This window comes from Mesoplodon densirostris, chromosome 2 (genome assembly GCF_025265405.1).
Source record: "Mesoplodon densirostris isolate mMesDen1 chromosome 2, mMesDen1 primary haplotype, whole genome shotgun sequence".
Taxonomy (NCBI): Eukaryota; Metazoa; Chordata; class Mammalia; order Artiodactyla; family Ziphiidae; genus Mesoplodon; species Mesoplodon densirostris.
Genome location: NC_082662.1, coordinates 107566726 through 107579881, shown reverse-complemented (window position 1 = coordinate 107579881; position 13156 = coordinate 107566726).

Sequence of the window (13156 nt, the reverse complement as noted above, 5' to 3'; positions counted from 1 at the left end):
ACCTAAGTATGTATAACAATTAGCCATGGCACCCAAATTGGGTAAAGGTGAAAGTGAGAGTGTGAGGGATGTGGAGACGGTGAAAAGAGGGCAAGATCAATTGATTGAAGGTCCCGGTTATGTCAAAGAATTGAGGGAGTGAGCTGGAAAGACAGGAGATGTTGGTCTGAGCTTGAATTCAAGATTATGGGCAAGCAATTCTTGATACTGACAAAGTTTGAGGTATGGCCTGAGGGATGATTGTTGATATAGGGAGGAAAATATTATCTCTGCATAAGAGAAGGTCAAAATTGCAGTATTGCAAAGACCATTTACTTCACTGTGCAACCACAAAGACTGTGCCCAGGGTAGCATGGAAATAGTGAGTGTAAGCCAGGAATTAAATCTTTAAGAAATGAAGGAGAGTGGTCTTAGGAGGCTATAAGCTAATGACATGAGTTCCAAAACCAGGGGGTTGGGGAAGAGAGAGAGATAATGATCTTGAAGTATCTATGAGAAGCAAAGGGGATAGTTATTCCACCTCCAGCTGCCAATATTGCATATAGGCTGTATCAAGATTTCCTCTAACTCCAGCACCTCCTAGGTAAGAGGCCTGGGCTGAATAGTGAGCATGAAGTTTCTCCTCAGTCTGCACTTTGGAAGATTATACTGGGCACATTCAGAAACATATGGTTGGCCACTGGGCAGTTATTTCTTAACCTATAGATGATCCATCATCATTTAAGCCATCAGCACACTTCTGTAATTCTGCTGTTTGGCCCTACTAGTCTGATTGCTAGTCTAAATGCTGTGTTTTTGTTGTTTTGTTTTGCTTGTTTTTGTTTAGAGGAGTTGGTAAGGTGAAGGGCCTGACAATTAGTCAATTAGTCCAATTCCTCTGAGACCATCTTAGGATATTTCAAAATAGGGATGCTGTCCTGGAACAAGCTCTCTCTCAAATAAAGGGACTCTTGAAATATCTGGAATCTCCAGGCACCCCCATAGGAATCTGCTGATTTCCTGGAGCTGCTTTGTTCTGGAGGTCTAGAGCCACTGGATGTAGTTGGGACTGGCCCACTGTTGCTTTATGCCACCACTTTGCTTGCTGTGTATGTCACAAGGACACCATCGAAGTGACACACTCTCTCTAGGCAAAGATGCTGCTTTGCACTTGACACTCCTAGCTTTTAGAGTTAGTTTCTTGGTATGGGCAGCTTTGATTTCCAAGAGTGTACTCATCTTAGCCAGCAAGGAGGAAAATAGTATCGGAGTAAGTGATGATGCCATCTTTCATGTGGCTGGTAAGCTATCCCTAAAGACATTTCCAAGAGAGCCATTCCAAAAATGTTTTGAACAATCATTTGAATACAGTATAGAATCCCAGGGTTACTTCTTTGAAGGACAACTCCAATTTGAATAAATAAATTCTGGTACTTAAAAAAATATATCAGTCCCATTGCTTTCTAGTCAGCTTTCAATCCTTTAATCCTTTAGAAAAATTTTAACTGATCCAAGGAAAGAGCCCTGCCTAGTGACAGTTGCTATTCACCATTATGAGATAACAGGCAGGACCTGTGGCTGAGACAGAAAATACTTCTGACTTGGTAGATTTAGGATCAAACTCAACACTGTTTGGCCTCCAATTTAGCCAACATTCAATTCAAATATTTGAGACTTTTGAACATGCTAAAGCAGAAACACAGTGAGGAATCAAAGGATAAACTATTCATGGTTAGGAAGGCCAGCATTTTAAATGTTTGTGTACTGTGCTTTATGTCTAAGTGCAGGGTGATAATAAGATGGCTCCTCAAGAAAGCAGAAAGTCTTTCTATTTGGAAAGCCACAAGGAATGATGAACAACTTGACCTTGAGCGCCTATGCTTGTCATGGAGAAATTTTAAATGAAAAATATAAAAAGAAGTGAAAAACAGAAAGCTCCTTGAAAGTATGTTTTATATCTTTTTTTATTATTATTACATAGTGTTACACAGGCAGATAAACCTATGTGATACCTTGGCTCCTATGGGAAAATCCAGTTGATTGGCATACCTTTTCCAAACACAAAACCTCCCGTAAGAATATATTAAGGGTGGCACTTTCCTAGTTTCCTTTGGCCAAATAGCATGAATTTATAGGAAAGGGTATCATGGATGTGCTTGGAATAGGCCAAATTAACTAGGGCCCAAGTGGATGGAAACTTTGTGATAGTTTCATTAGTACTCACACAAACCTATTGAGCTTACAACAGAGAAACTAAAATATCTATGGGTGGTGGGGGTGAGGTAGGAGGTAAAATGGAAGAGTCATTCTCAGGTCAACACATCCGCTTCTCTGTGCTTTCATAGCCTAATGTGGGAAGGTACCAGAGGAGAGGATATTGGTTCTCAAGAGAATCTGGGCAAGATAATATATCTTGCCCGATTGAAGAAGCAGTCTCAACCAAAATTTCCCTACCCCTGAACCACTATTGTCCCTCTACCTGGCACTACCCAAAGGGATGCCTGCACATTAAATTTCTCTTAACATTTTTCATCTTGAGTCTTCCCCTTCACCATACTTTAAGATGATTCATAATGTGCCCAGAAATATGAAAGACATTGTATATAAGGAAAGTGTTAGCACTGAGTTTCTGATCTTGTACGTTACAGTTTAGTCAGTGAGACAAAACTTAAACCCATTAAACATGGTCAGTCCCTCACAATCCAACAAAAATAGTTTTGCTTTATATGACACATTCACTCAAAAATGTGTCATAGGGCTTCCCTGGTGGTGCAGTGGTTAGGAATCCGCCTGCCAATGTAGGGGACATGGGTTAGAAAACTGCTCCAGGAAGATCCCACATGCCATGGAGCAACTAAGCCTGTGCACCACAACTACTGAGCCCACGTGCCACAACTACTGAAGCCTGCATGGCTAGAGACTGTGCTCTGCAACAAGAGACACCACCTCAATGAGAAGCCCGCACACCACAATGAAGAGTAGCCCCCGCTCGCCTCAACTAGAGAAAGCCCACGGGCAGCAATGAAGACCCAACACAGCCAAAAATAAAAATAAACAAAATGAATAAATTTATTAAAACAAACAAACAAAAGAAATGTGTCATAGAGGGGTTTTTAACTGAATGAAGTTAAATATCCAATCCCTTTTGCTCTCCTTTGCTTTATACTTCTTCATTTGTCCATTCATTCAACAAATATTCATTGATACTTGTTATGAGAAAGGCACTATACTGGGCACAGGGAAAACCGTGGTAGACATGATAACATATTATGGATTTAATACCTATCAATAACACCCCTGAGAAAACATGATTCATTGTGATGCATTCTAAACAAATGATTTTTTTAACTTGGTTATTATCTTCACTTTCCCTTCCTGAGGTGACTTTTCTTTCTTTTTTTTTTTTTTTAACATCTATATTGGAGTATAATTGCTTTACAATGGTGTGTTAGTTTCTGCTTTATAACAAAGTGAATCAGCTATATATATACATATATCCCCATATCTCCTCACTTTTGCGTCTCCCTCCCACCCTCCCTATCCCACCCCTCTAGGTGGTCACAAAGCGCAGAGCTGATCTCCCTGTGCTATGTGGCTGCTTCCCACTAGCTATCTATTTTATATTTGGTAATGTATATATGTCCATGCCACTCTCTCACTTCAGCCCAGCTTCCCCTCCCCCCACCCTGACCCATGTCCTCAAGTCCATTCTCTACATCAGAGTCTTTATTCCCATCCTGCCCCTCGTTTCTTCAGAACCTTTTTTTTTTAGATTCCATATATATGTGTTAGCATACGATATTTGTTTTTCTCTTTCTGACTTCACTCTGTATGACAAACTCTAGGTCCATCCACCTCATTACAAATAACTCAATTTCATTTCTTTTTATGGCTGAGTAATATTCCATTATATATCTATGCTACATCTTCCTTATCCATTCATCTCTTGATGGACACTTAGGTTGCTTGCATGTCCTGGCTATTGTAAATAGAGCTTCAGTGAACATTGTGGTACATGACTCTTTTTGAATTATAGTTTTCTCAGGGTATATGCCCAGTAGTGGGATTGCTGGGTTGTATGGTAGTTCTATTTTTAGTTTTTTAAGGAGCTTCCATACTGTTCTCCATAGTGGCTGTATCAATTTACATTCCCACCAACAGTGCAAGAGGGTTCCCTTTTCTCCACACACTCTCCAGCATTTATTGTTTATAGATTTTTTGATGATGGCTATTCTGACTGGTGTGAGATGATACCTCATTGTAGTTTTGATTTGCATTTCTCTAATGATTAGTGATGTTGAGCATCCTTTCATGTGTTTGTTGGCTATCTGTATATCTTCCTTGGAGAAATGTCTATTTAGGTCTTCTGCCCATTTTTGGATTGGGTTGTTTGTTTTTTTTGATATTGAGCTGCTTGTAAATTTTGGAGATTAATCGTTTGTCAGTTGCAAATATTTTCTCCCATTCTGAGGGTTATCTTGTTTATATTTTCTTTTGCTGTGCAAAAGCTTTTAAGTTTCATTAGGTCCCATTTGTTTATTTTTGTTTTTATTTCCATTTCTCTAGGAGGTGGGTCAAAAAAGATCTTGCTGTGATTTATGTCATATAGTGTTCTGCCTATGTTTTCCTCTAAGAGTTTTATAGTGTCTGGCATTACATTTAGGTCTTTAATCCATTTTGAGTTTACTTTTGTGTATGGTATTATGGAATGTTCTAATTTCATTCCTTTACAGGTAGCTGTCCAGTTTTCCCAGCACCAGTTATTGAAGAGGCTATCTTTTCACCATTGTATATTCTTGCCTCGTTTATCAAAAATAAGGTGACCATATGTGTGTGGGTTTATCTCTGGGCTTTCTATCCTGTTCCATTGATCTATGTTTCTGGTTTTGTGCCAGTACCATACTGTGTTGATTACTGTAGCTTTGTAGTATAGCCTGAAGTCCAGGGGCCCAATTCCTCCAGCTCTGTTTTTCTTTCTCAAGATTGCTTTGGCTATTCAGGGCCTTTTGGCTTTCCATACAAATTGTGAAATTTTTTGTTCTAGTTCTGTGAAAAATGCCATTGGTAGTTTGATAGGGATTGCATTGAATCTGTAGATTGCTTTGGGTAGTATAGTCATTTTCACAACGTTAATTCTTCCAATCCAAGAACATGGTATATCTCTCCATCTGTTTGTATCATCTTTAATGTCTTTCATTAGTGTATTATAGTTTTCTGCATACAGTCTTTTGTCTCCTTAGGTAGGTTTATTCCTAGATATTTTATTCTTTTTGTTGCAATGGTAAATGGGAGTTTTCCTTAATTTCTCTTTCATATTTTTCATCATTAGTGTATAGGAATGCAAGAGATTTCTGTGCATTAATTTTATATCCTGCTACTTTACCAAATTCATTGATTAGCTCTAGTAGTTTTCTGGTACCATCTTTAGGATTCTCTATGTATAGTATCATGTCATCTGCAAACAGTGACAGCTTTACTTCTTCTTTTCCAATTTGGATTCCTTTTATTTCTTTTCTTCTCTGATTGCTGTGGCTAAAACTTCCAAATCTATGTTGAATAACACTGGTGAGAGTGGGCAACCTTGTCTTGTTCCTGATATTAGAGGAAATGCTTTCAGTTCTTCACCATTGAGAACGATGTTGGCTGTGGGTTTGTCATATATGGCCTTTATTATGTTGAGGTAAGTTCCCTCTATGCCTACTTTCTGGAGGGTTTTTATCATAAATGGGTGTTGAAAGCTTTTCCTGCATCTATTGAGATGATCATATGGTTTTTCTCCTTCAATTTGTTAATATGGTTTATCACATTGATTGATTTGCGTATATTGAAGAATCCTTGCATTCCTGGGATAAACCCCACTTGATCATGGTGTATGATCCTTTTAATGCGCTGTTGGATGCTGTTTGCTAGTATTCTGTTGAGGATTTTTGCATCTATGTTCATCAGTGATATCGGCCTGTAGTTCTCTTTCTTTGTGACATCTTTGTCTGGTTTTGGTATCAGAGTGATGGTGGCCTCGTAGAATGAGTTTGGGAGTGTTCCTCCCTCTGCTATATTTTGGAAGAGTTTGAGAAGGATAGGTGTTAGCTCTTCTCTAAATGTTTGATAGAGTTCGCCTGTGAAGCCATCTGGTCCTGGGCCTTTGTTTGTTGGAAGATTTTTAATCACAGTCTCAATTTCAGTGCTTGTGACTGGTCTGTTTATATTTTCTACTTCTTCCTGGTTCAGTCTTGGAGGTTGTGCTTTTCTAAGAATTTGTCCATTTCTTCCAGGTTGTCCATTTTATTGGCATAGAGTTCCCTGTAGTAATCTCTCATGATCCTTTGTATTTCTGCAGTGTCAGTTGTTACTTCTCCTTTTTCAGTTCTAATTCTATTGATTTGAGTCTTCTCCCTTTGTTTCTTGATGAGTCTGGCTGATGATTTATCAATTTTGTTTATCTTCTCAAAGAACCAGCTCTTGGTTTTATTGATCTTTGCTATTGTTTCCTTAATTTCTTTTTCATTTATTTCTGATCGATCTTTATGATTTCTTTCCTTCTGCTAATTTTGGGGGGTTTTGTTCTTCTTTCTCTAATTGCTTTAGGTGTAAGGTTAGGTTGTTTATTTGAGATGTTTCTTGTTTATTGAGGTAGGATTGTATTGCTATAAACTTCCCTCTTAGAACTGCTTTTCTGCATCCCATAGGTTTTGGGTCATCGTGTTTTCATTGTCATTTGTTTCTAGGTATTTTTTGATTTCCTCTTTGATTTCTTCAGTGATCTCTTAGATATTTAGTAGTGTATTGTTTAGCCTCCATGTGTTTGTATTTTTTACAGATTTTTTTCCTGTAATTGATATCCAGTCTCATAGCATTGTGGTCAGAAAAGATACTTGATACAATTTCGATTTTCTTAAGTTTACCAAGGCTTGATTTGTGACCCAAGATATGATCTATCCTGGAGAATGTTCCCTAAGCAGTTGAAAAGAAAGTGTATTCTGTTGTTTTTGGATGGACAGTCCTATAAATATCAATTAAGTCCATCTTGTTTAATGTATCATTTAAAGCTTGTGTTTCCTTATTTATTTTTGTTTTGCATGATCTGTCCATTGGTGAAAGTGGGGTGTTAAAATCCCCTACTATGATTCTGTTACTGTTGATTTCCCCTTTTATGGCTGTTAGCATGTGTCTTATGTACTGAGGTGCACCTATGTTGGGTGCATAAATATTTACATTTGTTATATCTTCTTGGATTGATCCCTTGATTATTATGTAGTGTCCTTTGTCTCTTGTAATAGTCTTTATTTTAAAGTCTATTTTGTCTGATATGAGAATTGCTACTCCAGCTTTCTTTTGATTTCCATTTGCAAGGAATATCTTTTTCCACCCCCTCACTTTCAGGCTGTATGTGTCCCTAGGTCTGAAGTGGGTCTCTTGTAGACAGCATATATATGGGTCTTGTTTTTGTATCCATTCAGTCAGTCTATGTCTTTTGGTTGGAGCATTTAATCCATTTACATTTAAGGTAGTTATTGATATGTATGTTCCTATTACCATTTTTTTAATTGTTTGGGGTTTGTTATTGTAGGTCTTTTCCTTCTCCTGTGTTTCCTGCCTAGAGAAGTTCCTTTAGCATTTGTTGTAAAGCTGGTTTGGTGGTGCTGAATGCTCTTAGCTTTTGCTTCTCTGTAAAGGTTTAGATTTCTCTGTCGAATCTGAATGAGATCCTTGCTGGGTAGAGTAACCTTGGTTGTAGGTCTTTCCTTTGCATCACTTTAAATATGTCCTGCTGCTCCCTTCTGGCTTGCGGAGTTTCCACTGAAAGATCAGCTGTTAACCTTATGGGGATTCCCTTGTATGTTATTTGTTGTTTTTCTCTTGCTGCTTTTAATATTTTTTCTTTGTATTTAATTTTTGATAGTTTGATAATATGTGTTTTGGTGTGTTTCTCCTTGGATTTATCCTGTATGGGACTCTCTGAGCTTCATGGACTTGACTATTTCCTTTCCCATATGAGGGAAGTTTTCAACTATAATCTCTTCAAATATTTTCTCAGTCCCTTTCTTTTTCTCTTTCTTCTGGGACCCCTATAATTTGAATATTGGTGCATTTAGTGTTGTCCCAGAGGTCTCTGAGACTGTCCTCAATTCTTTTCATTCTTTTTTCTTTATTCTGCTCTGTGGTAGTTATTTCCACTATTTTATCTTCCAGGTCACTTATTCATTCTTCTTCTGCCTCAGTTATTCTGCTATTGATTCCTTCTAGAGAATTTTTGATTTCATTTATTGTGTTGTTCATCATTGTTTTTTTGCTCTTTAGTTCTTCTAGGTCCTTGTTAAATGTTTCTTGTATTTTCTCCATTCTATTGCCAAGATTTTGGATCATCTTTGCTATCGTTACTCTGAACTCTTTTTCAGGTAGACTGCCTATTTCCTCTTCATTTGTTTGTTGTGGTGGGTTTTTACCTTGCTCCTTCATCTACTGTGCATTTCTGTGTCTTCTCATTTTGCTTAACTTACTGTGTTTGGGGTCTCCTTTTCACAGGCTGCAGGTTTGTAGTTCACGTTGTTTTTGGTGTCTGCCCCCAGTGGGTGAGGTTGGTTCAGTGGGTTGTGTAGGCTTCCTAGTGGAGGGGACTGGTGCCTGTGTTCTGGTGGATGAGGCTGGATCTTGTCTTTCTGGTGGGCAGGACCATGTCCGGTAGTGTGTTTTGGGTGTCTGTGACCTTATTATGATTTTAGGCAGCCTCTCTGCTAATGGGTGGGGTTGTGTTCCTGTCTTGCTAGTTGTTTGGCATGGGGTGTCCAGCACTGTAGCTTGCTGGTCATTGAGTGGAGCTGGGTCTTAGCGTTGAGATGGAGATCTCTGGGAGAGCTTTCGCCATTTGATATTACGTGGAGCCGGGAGGTCTCTGGTGGACCAAGTCCTGAACTCGGCTCTCACACTGAGGTGACTTTTCAATTCTTCTATAAAAGTGCTGAAAGTATTTTGGTAGAGTGAAGTACAAAAAAACCCCAAGTTTGTGATGTAAAGGAATAAATGAAATCGGCATTCTCTTCTGCTCCTAGAAACATGAGGACTCTCCGCCTGTTCTGGGGGTTCCTGTTCTTTTGGAAGCCCTCAGCTGGTCTTTAGCAGCAATGATGACATAAAGGAAAATTACATTCTGATGCAGAATTCAGCCCCTTCATCTTTCTCCTGTCTCTACAGCATGAAGCTAGGGGCCCATGGAGGATCTAATATCAAAAGGAAGAGGGTAATACCACTACATGGAGAAAAAAAATAATTACCAAATTTCCTGAATAGTACACAGCTTTTAAAAAAAAAAAGAAGAAGCTGAGCCCTTTGATAGCTTGGCCCTTGGTCTGCCCGTGAATGCCTTAAGGATTATATCATCAGACTGACTCCAGCAGCCCGTGCTATTGTTTCAGAAGGAGGAAACAGTGAGGAAGGGGTGGGGGGAAGAAAAGGGGATGGCTGGGAGCAGGGCTGCACCTTGGGGAGGGGAGAGTTCGATTTTGAAAGTGCAGTTATCAGATGTTAATGGTAGTGAGGCTAGAAAGACAAATTGAACAATTTCTCAGTGTCTGTGGGAAAGAGGTTTCTCGGGGCCATTTCTCCTTTTCTTGGGGGATTAACGTAAACGTTTGGATTCAATAACTTTTCTACCACAGATGACATTAGCTCAGCAGAGAGATAAAGCGACCTCAAGTCGCCCAGAAATGCTGTTGCTGAAAACCATCACCTGGTGGCAGTCTTGTGACTTAAATTTCCTCTGCCTCACTCTAGTATGGATTTTACTAAATTTTCCCCTCGACGTGCTCAGATTCTTTATCCGAGGTTGAGGAGTGAGAAAAAAGGGCAATGGGGGAGACAGCTTAGGAACTGAGCATTCCTCCCTCCTCAGACAGGAGGTGATTCCATGAGAATGTGCAGAAGAGTCACAACAGTTTTCCTTTGGTTCCTTGAAATGGAAAGGCCTCAGAAGCTGAGGACACGGCGGGGCGGGGGCGCAGACATCGGGTCCTGGGATGCTAATGACCTCAGCGCGGACGGCGAGGGCGAAAGGCCCGATTCGGGGCATTTCCCGAGACCTCCCACCCCGGGGCCCGTACCTGCGCTCCTACCCCACCTCGCCGGGCTAGCCCCTCGGGTTCCGAGACCCCCGGCTCCCGCCCACAACTGCGCGGGGACTCGTTAACAAAGGGAGGAGCGGGGCGCGGACCCTGCGAGGTTCTCCGGACTCCAACCGTGGAAACACCGGCTCCGGCCCCCAGGCCTGCCCTGAAGTTGAGCTGCGGCCACAGAAGTCAGAAGTTTCGGTTCACAAACGAGTGCGCTCCTCGGTTCGCTCCGGGGGCGTTTCCCGGCCCGAACCTGGCCATCCGCAGCCGGCCCCCGGGACGCAGAGCTGGCCCAGGTCGCCCGCCTCCCGCCAGGACCGGGCCGGGAGCCTCGGGCGGCGGGGCGAGATCCAGGCTCACCGGTCGCACCCTTCGCAGTCGGGGCACAAGACTGTCTGCAACCCTTGTGCTGTGCGTGACGCAAGAGGGTTAATGTCTTAGCATCAAGAGCCCCTAAGACCTTCCTGCGCCAGAGGGTAAAGCCCGTGAAAGGGAAGCGGAGCGCGGCCTCCCGCGGGCCGCGGGCCAGCGCCTGGGCCTGGGGGGCTTGTCCCTCTGTGTGAAGCGTCTGGGGCGGCCCGAGAGCCGGCTGAGCACGAGCGCAGTCGGCCATGTGGGCCGCGAGAGTGTGAAATAAAAGCGCAGAGCACCGAGCCCGAAACAAAGCCAGACTCCCGCTCCACAAAACCGCGGCGGGGATTCGGGGTTTATGAGCCAGGACTTCCCCGAGGCTTTACCTCCTTCCCCCGCGGGCCCACCGTGCAGAAGAAGGGGGCACGTTTCCTGAGGGACAAAATGTCAGGCCGGGAACTCGGAGCAAATGGGCTCCGCGAGCGCTGGGGCCTCGGCTTTCACCGCGAGCCCGCTCCGAGGCCGCCTCCGGCCCAGGCCCCATGCCGGGCCTCGCAGCGCCAACTGGCCGGTCAGGGCCCCCCCTGCCGGCTCCACGGAATTCACCGCGTGGGCCCATTTCTCTGGAAGTTGTGCCCTGCGGGGCAGACCCTTGTTGGGAAAGAGGGAGAGGCAGTCTCTTTTCAAAATCGTGTGTGTGTGTGTGTGTGTGTGTGTGTGTGTGTGTGTGTGTGTGTGTGTGTGTGTAAGCTCCAGACGTCATTTTTTTTTTTTTTTTCCTGCTTAAGACGGAGAAGAGGGCAATGCCGGGTTAAGGTAGATTAGCAGCTGCAGCCCTCCCCATCTCTAGCTCCTAGAAATAAGGCGGGGGTGCCTTTTTGCCCCCTCACGGACTGCCGTACACGCCCTCGCTGCCCGCTTGCTTGGGGGATGGGGGGAGGGGATCGGTGGGCGGCGAAGCTGAGTGGGGGGCGCTAGAAAACCTCCCGAGGGGTCACAGGGCGCCGGGGCGCCCGGATCCAAATTCCTCGAGGTCCCTACGCGTGTGAAACCCGGGGTAGCGTCCGGTACAAGTTGCCCGCGGGACCGACAGGCTCAGTGGGATGCAGAGCAGGCTTCCTAGAGGGTCCTGGTCAGGAGCTCGGTGCGGCCGCTCCCCCTCCCCTTTTTCCTTTTCCCCACCCCCCACCAGCCACACCCGAGCTCCGCGCTGCGGCTTCCCTCCTGGAACAAAGGCAGGCGCAGCAGCCTGGCCTGCGTCTGAATATCGCAGATACGCCGGAGTCGAAGAAGCCTCCACTCGCCCCCGCGAAGGGGAGAAAGCGCCTCTAAGGGCACCGCCCGCTTCCTGCGCCGAGCGGCCGGAGCTGGGCTCTTCCCGCCTGGCTCCGGCGCCGGTGGAAGTCCGGGCCCGCAGGTAGCCCCGCTGCCTCTCCCAACCGGCCCGCACCACTGCCCCTGAACTCGGGCCGGGGAGGGAAGCTCGTGGCCAGGACTCCTTCTGGGTGGTAGCCGCCCGGCTCGGTCATTTAGCGATCCGACGTCGCAGGGGTGTGCGCGTGTCTCACCTGTACAGGTGCAGTGGAAGTGATTGTGCGCGTTTAATTCCGAGTCTACATTTCCAAAATCTAGATGGCAAAATAAGAGCGATGTTCAGAAAAGGAAAAGCCGTTTATTTCACTTGCTTAGGGTGAAAGTGAAAATGTTTTCAGCTTGATGGGGCTGGATGTTTTTCTCCGTTGTCTACTTCACTAGACACAGCTAAGGCGAATGGACATTTAGGGAGGTCGTGTGCAGTTTACACTGTCCTCTGAATCCGTAAAAGGAAAAACTCGGTTCGCAGTACCCTCACCTCCCTACCCTCGCGTTGGGGGAATTGTACCCGCCTCGGCCGTTGGTGCGGCGGCGTATGCTTGAACGCAGCAGCATCTGGACGAGTTCCCGAGTTCCCGTGGCGTATGGTTCCCACCCCCGCCTTTGACCCCAGTCCCTCCAGCAGCATTATTTTCTACTGCGGCTTGTGGCCAGCTTTTCTATTTTGGGGTCATCTTACCTTCCTCTCCACCCCTTTGTCACACTCTTCCCCAGTTGGACCCCCACCCCCCAAAAAAGGCACTTGTAGACAGAATCCGTACACTGGTATCTCTCTGCTTGGCTTGGATCATAGAATTCAAAGTCACAGCCTAGGAATATGCTTGTACATGCAAATACCTACGCCAAGGCTGCTGAGCCTCATTCACCAGCTCCGTTAGATATCAGAGGGTCTGAGCATTGATACCAAGGAGTGTAAATCTGATTTTCACCGACTATGCCATGAATTCACGAGCCATTGGCCCATTTATTGCTGCCCTTTCAGGATAGTGTTTGTTGGGCTGCTCACGCACCGATAAAGCAGATAAGGTGATAAGAACTTATGGAAAAGATTGTTTAAAAGCTAAGTGATATTTTGAGCCTACTTGTAGAGTTTCTGAATTTGGGAAGTAGGGAAACTGAAGGCACTCTTCTCCCATTTTGCTTTTTTTGTAGGTATGATTATATGCTGTGTAAATGAATTTGTATACTAATGTGTGTATTTGTGTATACATGTGTTTGGGAGTGTGAGCGTGCTATTGAAGTGTGCACCTGTGGAAATTACCCTAAATCAGTCAGTCTCTCCTTTTCAATGGCATATGCATTGAAAAGAATTTCGGTTGCAGGGTTTGTGATTCCCAAGCCCCTTAGAC